The sequence below is a fragment of the Ovis aries genome, chromosome 19 (genome assembly GCF_016772045.2).
Source record: "Ovis aries strain OAR_USU_Benz2616 breed Rambouillet chromosome 19, ARS-UI_Ramb_v3.0, whole genome shotgun sequence".
Classification (NCBI taxonomy): Eukaryota; Metazoa; Chordata; class Mammalia; order Artiodactyla; family Bovidae; genus Ovis; species Ovis aries.
The window spans coordinates 45,896,310-45,915,706 of NC_056072.1; the positions used below are offsets into that span (position 1 = coordinate 45,896,310).

General features: G+C 40.9%; 1 long non-coding RNA gene across 1 annotated transcript; it reads right to left on the reverse strand.

Annotated features, from left to right (window-relative positions):
- Positions 1–1,010: 1,010 nt before the first annotated feature.
- Positions 1,011–18,064, reverse strand: LOC121817239 (uncharacterized). Its single transcript, XR_009597434.1, has 3 exons — positions 17,700–18,064; positions 12,122–12,268; positions 1,011–10,387 (listed from the first exon to the last, which is right to left on the reverse strand). It is a non-coding gene; the product is annotated as an uncharacterized LOC121817239 (long non-coding RNA).
- Between the last annotated feature and the right edge of the window lie 1,333 nt (positions 18,065–19,397).

Genomic DNA, 19,397 nt, shown 5'->3' on the forward strand with positions numbered 1-19,397 from the left:
CTACTTTAGAAGAAGCTGAAGTATTGCATCATAGGTTGAACTAGATAAACTAGGGTTTCTTCAATCCATAGACCACGTCTCTTTGATTTCCTGTCCCACTTTAGACACGATTTTACTAAACATTATGCGATTTAAAAATTCCTCTTTTTGCCAAGTCTGAACACTCATGGCTTATTATATCTATTACACCCAAAGGCATTCCTGTAAATCTCTGCAATTTAGAGGGTCATCATGTCCACCTAGGGAGGACAAGAGATCCAGTGCATGGTAGCTGACGCCACATATCCCAAGCACAGAGCAGGGATTATGAATGGATCAGGGCACTCACACTGCCAAGCCTAGACTCAGCCATGCATTTGACCACATCAGTCCAGACTCTCAGTTGACTAGATAATGGCACACGTTTCCTTCCTAAGGAAGAAGACCATGAGAAGCACAGGCTCTGGTTCTGCTTGAACCGTTTTCCAGCTATACGGCATTTAACTTTGTTTCACTATGTTATAAAGCTCAAACATTTTACTAAAGCGCAAACATTTTATTAAAGCTCAAACATTTTTCCATACCCCTTATTTTGGGAGATTGATGGAAAGGAACAAAGTTTTACAGCAACTTAACTCGCATGGAAGTGTCCTTTAAGCTCTAAAGCGAACTGGTTCAATATCCTCTCATGACTTGTGTGTCTATTCCTCAGAGCCTCCAAAGTGTCTGCGATTCAGGGAAACTTTTATTCTCAGTCACATTTATCTCAAAACTGCTGCTTCCACTTAATGTTCATGTCCACTGCCCTGTGTGGGGCCCGCTGACTGGCTAAGAATCCTTCCAAGCCTTTTCTTCTAGATGAACACCCTCTTCCCATAGCGCATGGCCTTTGTGAATGTAGTAGCTTTGGGCAGGTGGAGGTGAGTGTACATACTGGCCATTCTTATTCTATAATACAGATCCATTTGGCTCCTTTATCATTTATGTATTTTTTCTATCCTTCCATTCTTTTCCCTTTCCCTCATTCCTTCTTTTTCTTTTTTAAAACTCACTGTACCATCTCTGTGAGTTCTCTGGCCCCTTCACATATTATTTTTGCCTTATCTTCTCCCCACTTATGGTCTTACTTCTTTCTTGGGCACAGCAACAAAAGTCAGAATCTTCCCATTTGAAATTCAGTCCTACTTCATGCCTGCCTTCTTTCTCTAGATCCTGACTTAAGCCCTATCTTCTCATACCTAAGCAATGTGTCACGGTACTTAGCAGTAACAGTCCCTTCTCTAAGAAGAATTTTGGTAACAGTTATTAAAATTATGTATGCCTGTGCTAGTGTGCTTCTGTGTTGCCTCCTAATATCCTATCCATTCTCCCTATTAAAGAGGACTGTGATTTTTAGCTGGCTCATTACCACCTGGTAAAAAAACACAAAACAAACAAAAACTCTGCTTCCTTGAGCTTGAAAGTGTGAAAATGTTTGTCGCGCAGTCGTGTCCAACTCTCTGCAACCTCATGGACTATAGCCTGCCAGGCTCCTCTATCCATGGAATCCTCCAGGCAAGAATACTGGAGTGAGTAACCATTTCCTTCTCCAGGGGATCTTCCCAACCCAGGGACTGCACCCACTTCTCCTGCATTGTAGATAAATTCTTATCATCTGAGCCACCAAGGATGCAGCTTATCTTGTAGTTTTTGGCAGCCAATGACTAAACTGGAATTTAGACAGCAGTATTGTGTGGCTTTGCAAGGAAGTCTCCAAATGAGGGAGGAAAAGTTTTTCTCTCCTCCTTCTTTTAATGCTATTTGGAATGTTAATGAGATGGCTAGAACTCCAGCAGTCTTCTTGTACCATGAGGACAAGAGCGTATCCTAGGGTTGATGGAATAGTGTCTGATAACTTTGTCAAGGAACCTAGACTCTCTAGCTTCCAATTTCTTATTTGGAAGCTCCTTTTATGCAGGCTTAACTGTTACATTAGAATAGAATTCATTGCTTTTACAGTTTGTTTCCTCATGCCTCTCTCAAATTTTTACCCCAAAGCATCAATGGAACATATCCCTCCTAAACACCCTCTTTTTCATTTATGAGTGGGGGAGCTCTATCATAACAGACAGATGGGTTGTATGTGAGACCTTTGCTTTCAGATCGTAGAGCAAAGGTGCTCCAGTGGGGCACAGGAACATGGGTGCTGTTGAGATTCTTCTGCCCTGAGCCAAACTGCTGACCCAAGCCAAATAGATTCAGATGGTTTCCAGAAGACAGTAGCAGGCAGGGCATTCCAACATTAACGTCAACCTTATAAAGAAGACAAATGAACGTGGTACTGAGGAAGGCAACGAACCCCATTATTCCTATGATGGGCTCCTGGGGAAACCACAGACAGTTTTGTGGTTCAAATGACAGACGTCACCCAAAAGTTGAGGAGTTCACATTAACTGAAGTGCACATTTAAGAATAATCAAAACATAAAACAGATGTCAATATCAAAATACCAAGTGTGTAGCCCCCAAATTAAAGTCAAACGTGAAAAATAAGTTGCACTAAAGCATGCATTCTTTTCTTGTTCTAATATTTTACTGCCTTTTCAAATGAGAAGACATTTGGAAAATCTAAGAAATTGCCAATATTGTGGTAGAGTTACCACCACCTGGAGCCACACAGGAGTTTCCTGTTGCTCTTTCATCTCTGAGAAATTCTGACCATTAAATGCCTCATAAGAACTGTAGGTAATTGATTTTTTATTCCTCTTTGGATAATGAAAACTCAGAAGAACCTTCTGGATTTGTTAAATCTAGACATGTCACTTCGTGAATTTTTGTGCATTTATATGAACAAGCTTATTGTTCTTATTTTAAACTTGATAAACATTAATAATATATTGACCATAATCATACCACTGCAATCTGAAAGCCTTCTCCAGTGATCGATGCAAAGAAAGAGAGGAAAAGAACAGAATGGGAAAGACCAGAGATCTCTTCAAGAAAATTAGAGATAACAAGGGAACATTTCATGCAAAGATGGGCTCGATAACGGACAGAAATGGTATGGACCTAACAGAACCAGAAGATAAGAAGAAGTAGCAAGAATACACAGAAGAACTGTACGAAAAGGATCTTCACGACCCGGATAATCACAATGCTGTGATCACTCATCTAGAGCCAGACATCCTGGAATGTGAAGGCAAGTGGGCCTTAGAAAGCATCACTACGAACAAAGCTAGTGGAGGTGATGGCATTCCAGTTGAGCTATTTCAAATCCTGAAAGATGATGCTGTGAAAGTGCTGCACTCAATATGCCAGCACATTTGGAAAACTCAGCAGTGGCCACAGGACTGGAAAAGGTCAGTTTTCATTCCAATCCCAAAGAAAGGCAATGCCAAAGAATGCTCAAACTACTGTACAATTGCACTCATCTCACACGCTAGTAATGCTCAAAATTCTCCAAGCCAGGCTTCAGCAATACATGAACTGTGAACTTCCTGATGCTCAAGCTGGTTTTAAAAAAGGCAGAGGAACCAGAGATCAAATTGCCAACATCCGCTGGATCATGGAAAAAGCAAGTGACTTCCAGAAAAACATCTATTTCTGCTTTAATGACTACGCCAAAGCCTTTGACTGTGTGGGTCACAATAAACTGTGGACAATTCTGAGACAAATGGGAATACCAGACCACCTGACCTGCCTCTTGAGAAATCTGTATGCAGGTCAGGAAGCAACAGTTAGAACTGGACATGGAACAACAGACTGGTTCCAAATAGGAAAAGGAGTACATCAAGGCTGTATATTGTCACCCTGCTTATTTAACTTCTATGCAGAGTACATCATGAGAAATGCTGGACTGGAAGAAACATAAGCTGGAATCAAGATTGCCGGGAGAAATATCAACAACTTCAGATATGCAGATGATACCACCCTTATGGCAGAAAGTGAAGAGGAACTAAAAAGCCTCTTGATGAAAGTAAAAGAGGAGAGTGAAAAAGCTGGCTTAAAGCTCAACATTCAGAAAACTAAGATCATGGCATTCGGTCCCATTAGTTCATGGGAAATAGATGGGGCAACAGTGTCAGACTTTATTTTTTTGGGCTCCAAAATTACTGCAGATGGTGCTAGCAGCCATGAAATTAAAAGACACTTATTCCTTGGAAGCAAAGTTATTACCAACCTAGATAGCATATTCAAAAGCAGAGACATTACTTTGCCGACTAAGGTCTGCCTAGTCAAGGCTATGGTTTTTCCTGTGGTCATGTATGTATGTGAGAGTTGGACTGTGAAGAAGGCTGAGTGCTGAAGAATTGATGCTTTTGAACTATGGTGTTGGAGAAGACTCTTGAGAGTCCCTTGGACTGCAAGGAGATCCAACCAGTCCATTCTGAAGGAGATCAACCCTGGGATTTCTTTGGAAGGAATGATGCTAAAGCTGAAACTCGAATACTTTGGCCACCTCATGCAAAGAGTTGACTCATTGGAAAAGACTCTGATGCTGGGAGGGATTGGGGGCAGGAGGAGAAGGGGATGACAGAGGATGAGATGGCTGGATGGCATCACTGACTCGAGTGAACTCCGGGAGCTGGTTATGGACAGGGAGGCCTGGCGTGCTGCGATTCATGGGGTCACAAAGAGTCGGACACGACTGAGTGACTGAACTGAACTGAACCTTTATTTTCTAGCACCCCCTTAAATGTCAATTATACCATGCCCTTAACCACAAATAATTTCAACATTTTTCAGAAAATAACTTTTCCTGATTAAAATAATCAGATATATCCATTTAAAAATTTCAAACAGTACAGAAAAATAAAGAAGAAAGTAGAAATTACCCTAAGTCATATTAAATACAGATAACTACTATTCATACACAGTGACCATTTTCCTTTGTCCTGTGTTAACTGATTATTGCTGTTCAGTAGTTCAGTCATGTCTGACTCTTTGCGACCCTATGAACTCATAGTGGTGGTTTAACTTTTGTTCCAATGTCGATAAGGGCAGGAACCTTTTCTACTTTATTTACTGCTTCCTACCACATAGTCTAGATGGGTGTCTGGCATTGAGTAGGTATTCAAATATCTTATTTTGAATTTATAATTTCCCATTTACATGATTCCTTTTGCTTAACATATTGTAGACATCTTTTCAAGTCAGTTAATATAAATTTATGACATAATTTTTTTAAAGGCGTGCATGTTTGTGCCATACACGTGAATGTGTGTGTCTGATTATCTTCTTAGAACATATCTCTGTGAGTGAAGCTCTTCGGTCAAAGGCTACACACACTCAAAAAAGTTTGACAAAGATTACCAAGATGTTCTCCGGGAAGTATGTATGAATTTTCACACTCATCAAGTCCAGAAAAAGGCCCGTTATCCCCCATCTTCCCCTGACTGGTGGCATATCTTTGCCGGTCTCCTGGCTATAAATACTATCTCAGTGTTGCTTTCAAATCAGAATTAATGTAGTGATTTGTTAGCACGAATATCTTTTCATATGCTTGTTGGTTCACAATAGTCTAAATTTGTGGTTGATTTTTCTCTCTCATTACTAATTTTGAGTATTGAGCAGTCTTGCTTTTGGTCATGGATTAGACTAGCTACTCATTTATCTGTTTTACTATGTTTTCAAAGAACCAGTTCTTGGGTTTAGCAAGTCCCTCAGTTTTTTTCTTTTTTTTCTCTCTGTTTTCTATTTTATCCATCTCTGTTACCTTTATGGGCTTCCCAGGTGGCACTAGCGGTAAAGAACCCACCTGCCAATGCAGGAGACCCGGGTTCGATCCCTGGGTTGGAAAGATTCCTTGGAGGAGAGCATGGCACCCCACTCCAGTATTCTTGCCTGGAGAATCCCATGGATAGAGGAGCTTGGTGGGCTGCAGTCCGTAGGGTCGCAAACAGTCAAACACAACTGAGTGACGTAGCACATAAATACACGTTACCTTTACGACTTCCTCCCTTCAGCTTCCTTAGTTTTGAGTGTTTTCACTAGATTCTTTTTTGAGAAAATGATCATCTTACTATTGCTACACTTCTATTTTAGTAACAAATGTGTGTGAAGGTGAATCTGTACCTTGTTAGTTTTTGCCATATCCTAGAGATTTTGGGGTGAAATATTCTCATTTAGTTTTCCATATGTTTTGCATTTGCGGTTTTGATGTTCTCTTTAGCATTAGAAATGTCGAGACTCTTTTTTTAAATTTTCATTTGTTGGGCAGGGAGTCTGTTGGTAGCATTTGTTCTTTTATGTGTTTTGTGTTTTGCTGCACGTGATTAAAGCATTCAGCCTGTACTATTTTTACTTATTGGAATTATTTTTGAAGTAGTTTGGAACATTTTTGTAAATGCCTCTTAAATTTACTAATATATATTCTTGGTTGTGAGACATAAAACAGATATTTACTTAACTAATTATATAATTTAAAGCCACTTCTGCCTTGTTGACTTCATTTTCTATTTGACCTAACGAGGACTAGAAAGGTAAATAAAGTCACCATCCCTATTACGTTTCTCAGAAATTCTTCTTGTAGCTCCAGAAATTCTTCTTGTAGCTTCTTACATTGTATATTATGGTGCCTTGGAGGTGATTTCTTTGACTTTCATATTTTGATAGGTGGTCTGTCTTATTCCTCTTCATGACCTCTCTGGAGTTAGAAAAGCATGCAGTGGTTAATTTTATGACAGGGTCATCTTTCCATATAAATGAGGAAACTGAGAACCAGAAAGTTTAAATAACTGGTACTAGTACAAGGTCACACAGCAAAAGGATGAACAAGCCAGGTGTGCCTGTCCTTAAAGCCCCTTAACCTATTGCTATCATTATGTTCTGGTAACTAATGCTATGAGAAATCCAACCTGGCCCCTCTTATTTTCTTAAGTAACTTGCCTATTTTATGTAGATACTTGCAGAATGCTTTCTTCATCACTGAAGTACAATATTTTTCCTGATTTTCCCTCAGCACCGTTTGATGCTTATTGGTTTTTTTCAGGCTCTGTGAGCCCTTTTAGTGTGTAGACTCAGGACTTCTTCATCGCTTTCTTCTAATAGAAATCTTAATTTTCTTTATGATCACCAATTATCCACCTGTCAGATTAGAAGTACATATAACATTTAAGTATTATTCAACATACTATATAAGATATAGGACACACATATCTATACATATATTGTCTTTATCTCCACATCTACCACTCTTGCTTTTTACATTATTAATTTGTCATGATATGCTACATTTCATGTATTTTTCAAATCTTGTTTCCTGTGGCAACGGTTCTGCTCTGTGCTTTAATCAATGGAGCTTTATGTTTCTAAAAGCATTGCTTTTCTCCTCAATTGCTTTCCTAAGTTCTGCTAAATCTCCATTCCTTGTATCATGTTTTCTTACCGTATTTTGGCCATCTTTCTGTCCATGTGCTTTAGAATTTGAGAATTCAGTACAGTTGTCATGCTTGTTTTCAGTTAAAATTCTGTCAAAATGAAGCCTTCTTCTCTCACTCTTCCCCCTACCTGTCCACTCTTTCTCACCCCTTCCTTCAGGTGGTGGGGGAAGGAAGAAAGGACTGGGGACAGAATTTTCATGCTTGAAACATGCCAATTCTCTTGCCTTTTTTTTTCTCTTGTTCATTTTTTTAAAGACAGGTAGCCTGTCCTCCTGAAATAATATCTACCTCAAATGTGTGAGCTCTTACAACATGAGCTTTGCAGTGAGATGTTGATAATCTCTCAGCTTCCCAAGAAAGGCAGCCAAGGCCATTTGTCACTTTGCTTCTGTTTAAATTCATCTCCAGTATTGTTGGAACTTCAGCGGAACTTCCAAAAACCATCTCCATGAAGCGGGAGAGGATTCCATCTCAACGGGTAGGTGTCCTTTAGACTTAGGTCTTCCTGTCTGGTATAGTGGACTCCTGTACAGATTTCTAGTTTTGGAGACACCCGGGAGCTAGTAAGCACTGGGTTTGGTGTGGCTACAGGCATGCTGCTCCTTTGAATCTACCTCATTGGCTGCCAGGCCTTGGTTGAAACACTTGCTGCTAGGCTATTCTTACTTACTTACCTTCTGCAGTCCATTAGACTAGAGAAGACCATTATCAAATTTATTTACCCCACCTCCAGCTCTGTGGCATCAGAATACGGTTTACCTGGTGAAGAAAGATAGCTTTGGCAGGAACACGGAGCAGCTTACTCTGGGGTCTCCCATGTTCGCAGAACCAATCCTTCTCTGGTCTGAGGCATTTCTGTAGTTTTGAGACTCTCTGGCTTGTTTTCAACCATTCTGTTCATTTCTTCCAGAAACTCTGTTTAGATTTCCAGATCTTCTATATATTTGGTCCCAGAAGTTTCATACCTAACTGATATCTCTGTATATTTAAACTATTACCAAGTTTAGTTCATCATTCATCATAAGGAGCTTATTTTTCCTCGTAGTGTCAATAATAATTTGTTTCTTTTTTAATGTTGATTAATTTTGTTCAGTTTGGAGAGGGGAAGTTTGTGACTTCTCAGGCTTTCTGTGCTTTTGCACCCATCTCCTTCAGGATCTTCCTTCCCCTGTTTGTGAAAGTGAAAGTGTTAGTCGCTCAGTCATGTCTGACTCTTTGCAACCCCATGAGCTGTATAGCCTGCCAGGCTCCTCTGTCCATGGAATTCTCTAGTAAGAATACTGGAGTGGATACCCATTCCCTTCTCTAGGGGACCTTCCTGACCAAGGGATCAAACCCAGCTCTTCTGCATTGCAGGCAGATTCTTTAACCATCTGAGCCACGAAGGAAGTCCCCCTCTTTAACATTAAAGTATTTCAGCTTTTTCATACATTTATCCTTGCCTGTCTTATATTAATAGTTGAGTCATGTGTATACATTTGACCAATGCTGCTGAAACTGCAAACAGTTAAGGACAAGTTGTTTTTTAGTTTCCAACCTGTTGTAGATCCTTACATTTATATAACATAATTAGTACTGAAAATGAATTAAAAATGAGACATCAAATGCAATTTGACTTATATCAGATTCAACAGACATGACATTATTTGCTATACAAGTTTACTTTTTTCCTTCTTATCCATTTGGAGGGTCACAAACAACCCCGGGGTCAGGCACAATCCATGTAGCCCCCTCTGAGTAGCTTCAGAGTAAGCCCCTCGGGGGCAAGGGCAAGGTCTCATTAACCTGTGTGTCCTCCTTAAAGCCCACCTAGCACTGTGCCCCCAAAACAGCATCTGCTGAGAAATAACTGTTGACTATATGAGTAAGACAATAATACTCTAAGTAGCAAGTGCCTCTTGAGGTCAAAACTCTTAAGTTGGTTCCTGACCATCACAACTTCCTCTTGCATTGGAAAGATGCAGGTGCTATTATTTGGATTTATAGCAAAGGTTCAGAGAAGAATGGTTCTACACACAGGAGGACTTTTTATCCATGCTGTTTTATTTGACCCAAGGCATTTTCCCTCATATGCTGTTTCATGTCTCTATAGGGAGTACAAAGCATGGTGTGAAAGACGAGGCAGGATATTAACCGGACTGGGGCCTGGACCAGGTGTGAGTATTCTGTCTTCTGTCCGTCACTTTATTTATCATCCTTCTCTCGAGGACTGTGTGAGGACCCTCTGATTCCCAGTCACACCAACAGACGCTATGCTTGAGGAGTGTGTTATGATGAAATGCTTATTAGGATTAATACTGGCCCTGAACTAAGAAATGATGGTCGAGCTTATATCTTCTAATGTATTCCCCTCCAGGGCACTGATTTACCAATTTAGAGAATGGCTGAGGAACTACCCTAGTTAGGATGGAAGCTGAGAGGCAAACACCATTAGTGGGAAAACCGCAGTGAATAAGACGAATAAAAGGTGTCTTACCTACCGGTGACATGGAGCCTGACACCAGTCCTGAGCATCGGCAAGTGTGCAGAGAGTAGAATGGCCCCTGGGGATGTGCAGAGATGGATAAACAAGGGCCCACTCTTGACCCGTGGGGAAGAAAAACACAAAGAAAGCTCTTGGTTGGGTAAGGCAGCATGTGTAAAGGGCACAGCAGACGTGCCTAAAGTGCTAACACGATGCAGAAGAAGGAAAGAGTAATTCTTAAGGGCAAAGGGTCACTTCCCAGATTATTCAAATTTACTGTCACCCTAAACTGTAGATGTGTCCTCTAAATATGTCATTGGCTGACCTCCTCTGACTATTTAACATCCGTCCTTTGCCTTTCCAGGTGGCCATCTCATTCTGCTTGTATTCCTCTTGTATTTCGCATGATTACATTTACAGTTTCCTTGCCTGTGTCTAATGTTATCTTTGGATCAAAATCGCCGCTGGTGTGCTGCTCGTGCAGAAGAGTATCTGGCCAACCACAGGGCTTCCATCAGCAGTCTGTCCTTGTTTCTGGTTTTTTTGGATGCCGCTATCTGGGGAAAGGCTGTCAGTGATGATAACTGCAAAACATCAAGGTGAATTCCTGTTAATACAGAGATGAGGAAGCGAAGCCCTAAACAGGCAGGATAATTGGGACCAAGGATAAAAAATGATTAAACTGTCCAGAAACAGTGCAGAAGTTGGCAGTTTAAAAGCATCATTACATCTTTTGTTTTCCTTGAGACAGGAAAGGGATTTTACCTCATGAGAAACTTCAGGAAAATCTCTCCAAATTCTATAATCTGGCATATTGTTTAATAAATATTTGTTGATTTAATTAAAAAACCTGAAGAAGTTGTTCTCACGTATGTCAGTATTTCCCCCAGGGAGCCCTTGGGGTGGTTGGATTCCATGAGTTTGGATAGTTGAGAATGAGTTGCTGAACTGGCATCAGCCTTAGGGTAACCATTTCAAGTCTTTTGAAAGCACAGCTAGACTGGAGATCATCAAGGTAGCTTAAATTGTATTTGAAGAAGGTTTCATTTTATAGCTAGACATGTGAGTTACCACCAGTGGCTGGGGGCGATTGTGCTCCCCACAAAACATCTGGAGACATTTTTGATTGTCACAGCTGGGAGGAAGAGGGTGATGCTACTGGCATCTAGGAGATAAAAGCCAGGGAGACAGCCAAACATCCCAGGATGCATGGGAGAGCCCCTGCGACAAAGCATTTGCTGAGAGTTTGAGAAAATCTTCCTTAGATTTTCTAATTTAAAGGGCAGCTCCAGGAAAGTTATTCCAAGAGGCTTTCCATTGACAGTTATCAGCTCAAAAACCCTTTGGACTCAATTACCTATGGGGTTAGAGGCCCCGTGGACCTTCCAAATACATCCTTGTTACTGTATTTGCAGAGCTATAGGACCCAGATTCTAAGCCCCTCCTCCATAAACAAAGCGGGTTCAGGTCAGGCTCTTCAAGCCTCCTGCCCTAATGCTGCTGCTGTTCAGATGTTGCTGAGCCTGGAGTGGTAATGAGAGCCCTGACCTGATTGGTCCGTGCTGGGGGGTGTGGTGGTAAAGCGGACAGTGAGAGGGCGGCAGGTATACTGTAGGAGGAGCCTGTTCTCTTCCCCAACAGTGCTTAGCTCTCCTCCCCCGCCCACTTTGCAGCCTTTTGACAAGGGATTAGTACCCAGGGATTCTACAGCACAGCAGCTCCAATAGAAGCTTGGAGGTTTCACTTTTGCCAACTTGCAGAGTTCCAGGCCTGGCAAACCAGCTGGACAAGGGCCCTGGGAGCTCGAAGAAGACTTGCATAAACAGATTTGCGGCTTTCCACAACCTTCTCTAGGATGTGCGCTTCAATTTTGCTCTAACTGAACTGATTCACAACACGCCAAGCAAAAGACAGATTTTCACAATCACTGTAGCTATTCTGAGAAACGACAAAGGTATCACCAGGACGTATTTCAACCAGTGTGCTTGTGCCCGTTGCATATACTGGGATGATGTGAGGCATCCCCAGAAGTATATACCCTTCAGTTTACACCCTCGGTGTGTGAGAAGTGTGGAACCTTTTAGCAGTTCTAGTTCAGCACACACTGATGGGCCTTCTGCCACGCGGCAGGAATTCACAGATCCAGTTTGATGGGCAGCACAAAGCATGGCAGAACTCACAGAGCAAAGGAGGGGTACTCTGCTCAGCTTGGGGCAGACGGAGGAGGCAGGAGAAGAGTTGCCTGCAAAGAGACTGATTGGCTCTGCTTTTCCCTTTGTACCTTCGCCCTTCCCCTTTCTCCCTCCTTTTTGCTTTACCTTTTCATCTTCTTTCTTCTTGCTGGATTTGGGAGATGTTTGGAATTAGGAGATGTCCACACCAGCAAGACCCAAGCCTCTTCTGTTCTAATTCTCGGTAACGGAAGTGGTGTGGAGGTAAATCCTAGCTCATCAAATATACAACACCTGTAAAATAACAGATACAGTTCAGTGAAATAATTATCAACTAAACAGGACAGCTTTCCCAAGTAAAGGAAAGACACATGCATTAATATTATTGTCAACGTTGTAGTATCAAGTGCCTACCATGGACCAGGCTCTAAAGGAGACATTTATAAACGCCATCTTTCACTGTCGATGGCACCCCACTCCAGTACTCTTGCCTAGAAAATCCCATGGACGGAGGAGCCTGGTAGGCTGCAGTCCATGGGGTCGCTAAGAGTCAGACACGACTGAGCGACTTCCCTTTCACTTTTCACTTTTATGCATTGGAGAAGGAAATGGCAACCCACTCCAGTGTTCTTGCCTGGAGAATCCCAGGAACTGGGGAGCCTGGTGGGCTGCCGTCTATGGGGTCACACAGAGTTGGACACGACTGAAGTAACTTAGCAGCAGCCACTCTTTCAGACACAGCTGATTCTTTCCATTTAACGATGAGACACTGAAACGAAGAGATTAGGCACAAGAAAGAACTAGAGAGACACTGGCCCTGAAATGTCTGGAATGGAATATTTGGTTGGTAATAGAATTAAGATAGAACATTTTAATACATTTATTTGCAGCTTTAAGGGTGATTGTCATAAAAAAGAGGAAAGTTTGATAATAATTGATACCATTACAGCTGCATAAATCACATATCTTGCATGTGAAAACTTCATATATCTCATCCATCTCATTGCTTAAAAAAACTGTATTATAGCCCAGGAGAGGAAAGGAGACGAGATAAGAGAGTCATAAGACAGAAGATATAAAGATTGCAGTAGCTGTAGCAGGCAGATGAATTTCTTCCTGTGGAATTTTCCAATATAATCAAGTGACCTAGGGTCTCACAGTCAGTGTTTGTCTTTAAAGTTGTACTTGGATGAATTGGAAACTTCTTACATGGTCTCCCTCAGCTATTCCTATTGCTATTAATTATCCCTAGTATTAATTATTATTAAATATGTAATTCAGGGGATTATACTTAACTTTCTGAGCCTTATTTCTCTATTATGAAGAAATATAGATGAAACTTATAGTGACTTTATAGATTTGACATAAAGACTAGGTAAGAATGGATATAAAGATGCTTAGCATGGTGGCTGGCATAAACATTCCATGTATATAGATATTATTACCGAGGTTTATCTGTTAGTAACTTGCTCACACCAAGAGAAATATATTTTCTCTCTCCATGCAGGAAATTCTTTAATTTCTTTCAGAAAGGTAAAAGTCATACAATTCCAAGTTATACTCAGCTATAGATTTGAAATTTCCCCCTTCCAGCAAATTCAAATCAATTTTAACATTAAAAAACAGATTATTCTGATAATTAATATCACTGCCTGCCTTTCTATGTCCATCCTCCTTGAACTCACCTATCCTGCCTCCTACCACTTCCACAGGTTTACTGTGGTTTTCTGATTATTCAGATATAAAAGTATTTCATTCCTGTTGTTTTGTTGGCATAGAATTCTTTTTTAATTTGCAAATAAAGTCTTTTTCAGAGAGCTAACGTGTAAAATAGACCAACAGAGATCTGCTCTATTTGGAATGGGGTGAGGGCCTGCTCGTATGCCCTCCTCCCACGCTGATATTTGTCCCTCTGCATTCCAGGGGAATCCTGAGATGTTCCCAAAGGAACCTTAGGGTTGCACTGAATATATCTTTTCTTAAGAAAAACTCATCCATATGAATGACATTACAGTTTTCTCCCCTTCCCAGGAGGATTGTAGAAACAGTCCTGGCTTAGCTGAGGGTGAGAGGAAGTGGAAAAGGATGAACTTCCATGTGGTCCCCACAGTACCCACATGTAACGCACAAGATAACATTCCCTGCCCTGGACCAGGCTGTACGGGACTCCAAACATCCATGTGGAAGCACAGCATGTAATTCAGTCACCCATATGTCTCCAAATATTTTGATACTTTGGTAATTTGACATCATCCCAACTGTCCAGCCATACAATCCCCCTTACCAAATACAGAGCACGTTTTCCATCACCATGCCTTTGTACTCAATGTTTCCTCCTCCTGGAATAATGCCCATTCTTCCATTTCTGCCTGGCTCTCTGACTCACCCCTCCTCCAAAGCCTTCACCAGGAGCTCCTCCCCAGTTCCTAGGGCCAGAATCCATCTCTTTGGTGCATTTCTTCAGTGTCGCCTCCCCCACATTCTTCTATCTCCCTCACATTCTCATCTTGCCTGGGGCACTGCCTTACACAGAACAGACAGGGGAAATGCTCAGTGCATCAGACCGAGTAGATGCTGTGTTGATCAGGTCTCAGGTCAGCCGCCTGTGTTTCCCACTTGGAATCACTTCATCAACACTCCCTTCAAAGTCCAACCAGGGAAGGATCATTTCCAAAGAAAAGCCAAATCTTTTCATTTCTAATTTCCTTCCCTTTGGGTGTCAAATGGAAACTGGGCAAGATATATCATCCAGTTCACTCCTTCAACAGCCCTACTTTCCCTCTTGATCCTGAACTTCAGCTGGCGTCTGTAAAACTTCTCCTTTGAGTCAGACCACTTTCTTCTTGGTTCTCAATAATAGCAATAAACTCTTGGCCATCTGTTTGTTCCCTGAAAATCAAACTAGCTGTTTTCGGTGACTCTTAACCTATTCACAATCCAGCAGATTTTTAAACCCAATATTTCCTGTGCAAATACTTTGTGTTGGATATTTCAACGCCTCTTGCTTGAGTGGTTGCAGAACTGATGCAGAACTGTTGTTTAAATCAGGGGCAGTGCTCAAAGAAACTATTTTAGTGGGATAAATCATATCCACAAACAGTTATCGGTAAGTACTGCAATATACTGCATACAGTGCTGAGTATTAAGACAAATACAAAAACAAATACTATGTTCTAATTAGGGAGACAGAAACCTTGTCCTCAAGTAGCTAATCAAGTTCAAGGCAAAAAATGCTGGCACATGACTAACTAGAAACATTCTTTTATTGTTTATAACCAGCTCTGTGTTAGGAATTTGTGGCATCTTACAAAGAAACATACAATACGTAAAAAAAAAAAAAAAAAGAAAAAAGAAAAAAGAAAACACGAGGATGAAAGATCAGGGAAATGGAAAACAAAGCTAACCAGTGCTACAGGGGAGGCCAGTTCACAAAATATACCCCCTGGAAACTGCAGAAAAGCAACAGCCATCTCTGTTGTGTGCACAAGGATACTTCCAATGAATGGCACAGTGCCTGGCACATAGTAGATATTGAATAAACAAAGGATACAATGTACACGGCTTCCATTTTTAAGGTTTTTTTTTTTTTTAATACCTCTACTAACTACACTAAAATCACATTTGAAAAATCCAAAATTTGGATTTACTGGCTCAGTGGTAAATAACCTGCCCGCCAAAGCAGGAGACACAAGAGATATGAGTTCAATCCCTGAGTTGGGAAGATCCCCAGGAAATGGCAACCCACTCCAATATTCTTGCCTGGGAAATCCCAGGGTTAGAGGAGCCTAGCGGGCTACAGTCCATGGATTTGCGAAGAGTTGGACTTGACTTAATGACTAAACAACAACACATCAAAAACTCTGAAGCTGCCATATTGACAGCTACACACCGACAGCTAGTAGGGTTCAGAAAGCCAGCATAAAGAACAGTCAGCACGATGCGTGCTGTCTTACCATTCCATCAGAGCTCTTTGGCAACGTGAATCTAGGTTTCTGTCATACCAAATTTGGACTTTGGGTAGTGGAAATCAAGACCAGAGTATGGGGAGAAGAGGGGATGTGATATATAAGTCAAGGATTAAGAAGATGCCGGGTCCAGTTTTTGACGGAGAATATGGAAGGAGAGAGAAAAGGGTTGGGGAGGGAGTTTTCAAGCAACCAGGGGTAAAAAAGAACCGAATAAGCAGGATAATGTTAAAAGTAAGAGCACAGAGTATAAATTAGATCTTAAAAACGTTCTTTAAGAGAGACAAAGTTAGATACATGTTTTAAAAACTGTTGTTAATTTTGGCTCTCCTATCATATTTGTTCAAACAAGAAATCACATTAGGATTAGATCACATGTGACCAAGGAACTAGTCAGGTGACAAAAAGTGATGCATTTTTACTTCAAAACACACACTCTTGGTTACACCAGCCACAATTACACACACACTGATTTAGGAAACCATGTCACCAGGAAGGAGTAGAACAAAGAAAAACTCTTCACACATTTATTTATTTTTTAAGTAACTTTAGAGATTTTCCCTGTTGGCTCAGTGATTAAGAATCTGCCTTTCAATGCAGGAGATGTGGGTTTCATCTCTGGTGGGGGAACTAAGACTCCACATGCCCCAAGGAAGCTGAGCCCACACGCCTCAACTGCTGAGTGCGCGCTCCTAAACTAGAGCCTGCGCACAGAGCCCCACGCGCGCGCGAAACAGAGGCCACGCCCCTAGCGGAGACCCAGCTCCGCTGAAAAACCTTAACCTTAAATCCTAAAAAGTAATGTTTCATTAATTCAAAAAGCGATGGGAGAGAATTTTCATCAAGCAAAGCAGCTAATATTTTAGAAAGTATCTATCTACACACAGGAAGTGAATTCTACTCCCCAAACTTAAAAACCTATAAATTACTTGGTGAGATTATAAATTGAGTTAGAGTTTTTGAAAAATGACATAGCAACATATATCAAGAGCCTTAAGGTTTTTTGTACCCGTTGGTGGAATAATTGCCTTAAAGGAACAATCAGAAATTGAGTCAGGATGTGGCATATTATATACTCATTAAAATCAGGTTTTAATAAATATGTAAAAAAGTATATATCCATATCTATAAAATGACTTCGATTGTGTAAAAATATGTATACTATACACTCACACAGACAAAAGCCTGGAAGGAAATACTCCAAATGTCAAGCCTTATAGAACTGTTAGAAGTAAGAATGAGTTTTTTTTTTTTAATGCTACTTTTAAAAATAAAACTTCTATGGGTGGGCATGGGTTTAATAATGTGACAAAAATAAACACTTAAGGGAAAAAAACTAGTTCATAACCTAAGCCAGTCTCCTTCACTTTGCCTAGCAAAGGATTCTGCTCAATTTTCTACCAAAGAAACCTGACATGCAGACCTATCAAATAGATTTGTCACTGTCTCTTCAAAGGAGGAAATTCTGTTTCAAATTCATCCTTAGCCCAGAGCAGCTAATTTGATTTTATCAGTCATCAGCAAAGCCCTTACATTAAATAATTTATGCATTTTTTAGCTCCATCCCTACAGGGCAAGATTCAGTACTTAATGGAAACCATCACACCATTAGACTGTTAGAGCTCATCTAACATGTTGGCTTTGAGAAGCCTCAAGCCTGAAGTATTGAGTGGTCACTTAAAGCAGTTTATTTGATCTGACAGCGCTAGAGAGGAATGCAGAGGTGGAAATGAGACAAAGAAATCACGAAGTGCACGTACCAGCCATGGGATAGAAGGTCTGGGAAAAGATGCAATGACATGAGCGGCAAAAGCAGGTGTAAAGATGCTTCTCCAGTGAATGTCCATGGAGGGGATGTTTTCATAAAAAAACTAACTAATTGCCAGCACCGACGCACTCTCGTGGCTGCAAGACATTCCCGGATCAGCCTTCTGCTCCCGGGCATCTGCTGTCTAGAAAAGCCTTCCACTATCTGTTTCTCATTAACAAACTCATCTCCAGCCTTATCTAAAATCATACCTGGGCTCACTCTTCTGCGCCTCTTCATTTTGCTTTCTTTCTGTTCCTGGCATTAGAACTGAATTTAATTTGTTCATCGTTATAGGGCTTTTCATCACTAGATTTCTCGGGAAGTTCCGACACTTGGTATTTATTCCCCTGACAAGTCGGTTTTGAGGATGAATCGGATGTAGCTTGTCAGGCGCTTTGAAAACAAATCTCTTTGCAGCTAGGGAGTTGCCATGAGTGGTGTTCCCGGCTTTGTTTCAGGATTCAGTATAATTCTGAGACAGGTAGCAAAACAAGGAGCCATTTTATTTCTAGAAATATCATCTTGGTTTCAAATCTGTTGGCGACAGTAATAACAGTAAACACACCACAGGGATACCTTAGAAGTACAAGGGCTCCAGGGATTCAGGCGATGGTTTGTATTAAGAGAGATTTGTAAGAAGCTGGGATAAAATACAAATGCTGGAATAAAACCTTTCTACAGAAATGACAGTGAGGAAAGGGCCCATTAGATTCCTTAAAAAGTCATTTCTCTGGTTTATCTTAACTCTGTTCAACTACACTTACCAGGAAGTAAAAAAATCAATGAAGGAGAGGATCCAGGCTTCTAGATGGGAGATGAAGTTCTGGGAATCTAACATAGAGCATGGTGATTATAGCTAGCAATAAGGTATTATATACTTGACAGCTGTTAACTGAGTAGAACTGGAATGTCTCTAACACAAAAAAAGGGAATGGTAATTATGTAACATGATGGAAGCGTCTGCTAACACTACAGTGGTAATCATTTTGCAATGTATTAATTATATCAAATCAACACACTGTACATCTTAAACATTATGTACAATGTTGTATGTCAATTATATCCTAGCATAGCTGGAAAAAAAATTTAAGTGAAGAAGGTGAAACCCAGTGCTCTACAGCTTTTATCTAGCTAGAACAGGCAGAGATGGCAGGCTACAATCTCATGAGCAACTTACCACTTCTTGAACAGCCTGTACCACAAGTCACACTGTATGTAGAATAATATGAACAAAAGCCACAACCAACAGGTAGAGATTAAAAAAAAAAAAAAAAGCATAGAATCTTTTCTGTTCTAGAAATTCTCAACTTTCAGACATCTTCAGGTGTTTATGAAATTGACAATCCACCCGGCCTTCCCTTTGGCTTTGCCTATTGCTGACAGGACGCACACTGCCCTCTAGTTCTGTGATCCAGCTGTGGACGCTCAGCAGAGAGTTCACCTCCACCCAGTGCAGCTTCACCCAGGGGGACCAGCCCAGGGGCACGTGCGTTAGCTTATATGATGTCTTATTCATTCATTCTTTCATTCATTTGCTTGGGTGTCCAGGGTGGAGTGAGGGAATCACCGTATTCACCATCTTTAAGAACAATTTTACCCAAGCCATGGATTTGGGCCAGATAAGCAGTTGATGGGCTCTCTAGTGAGC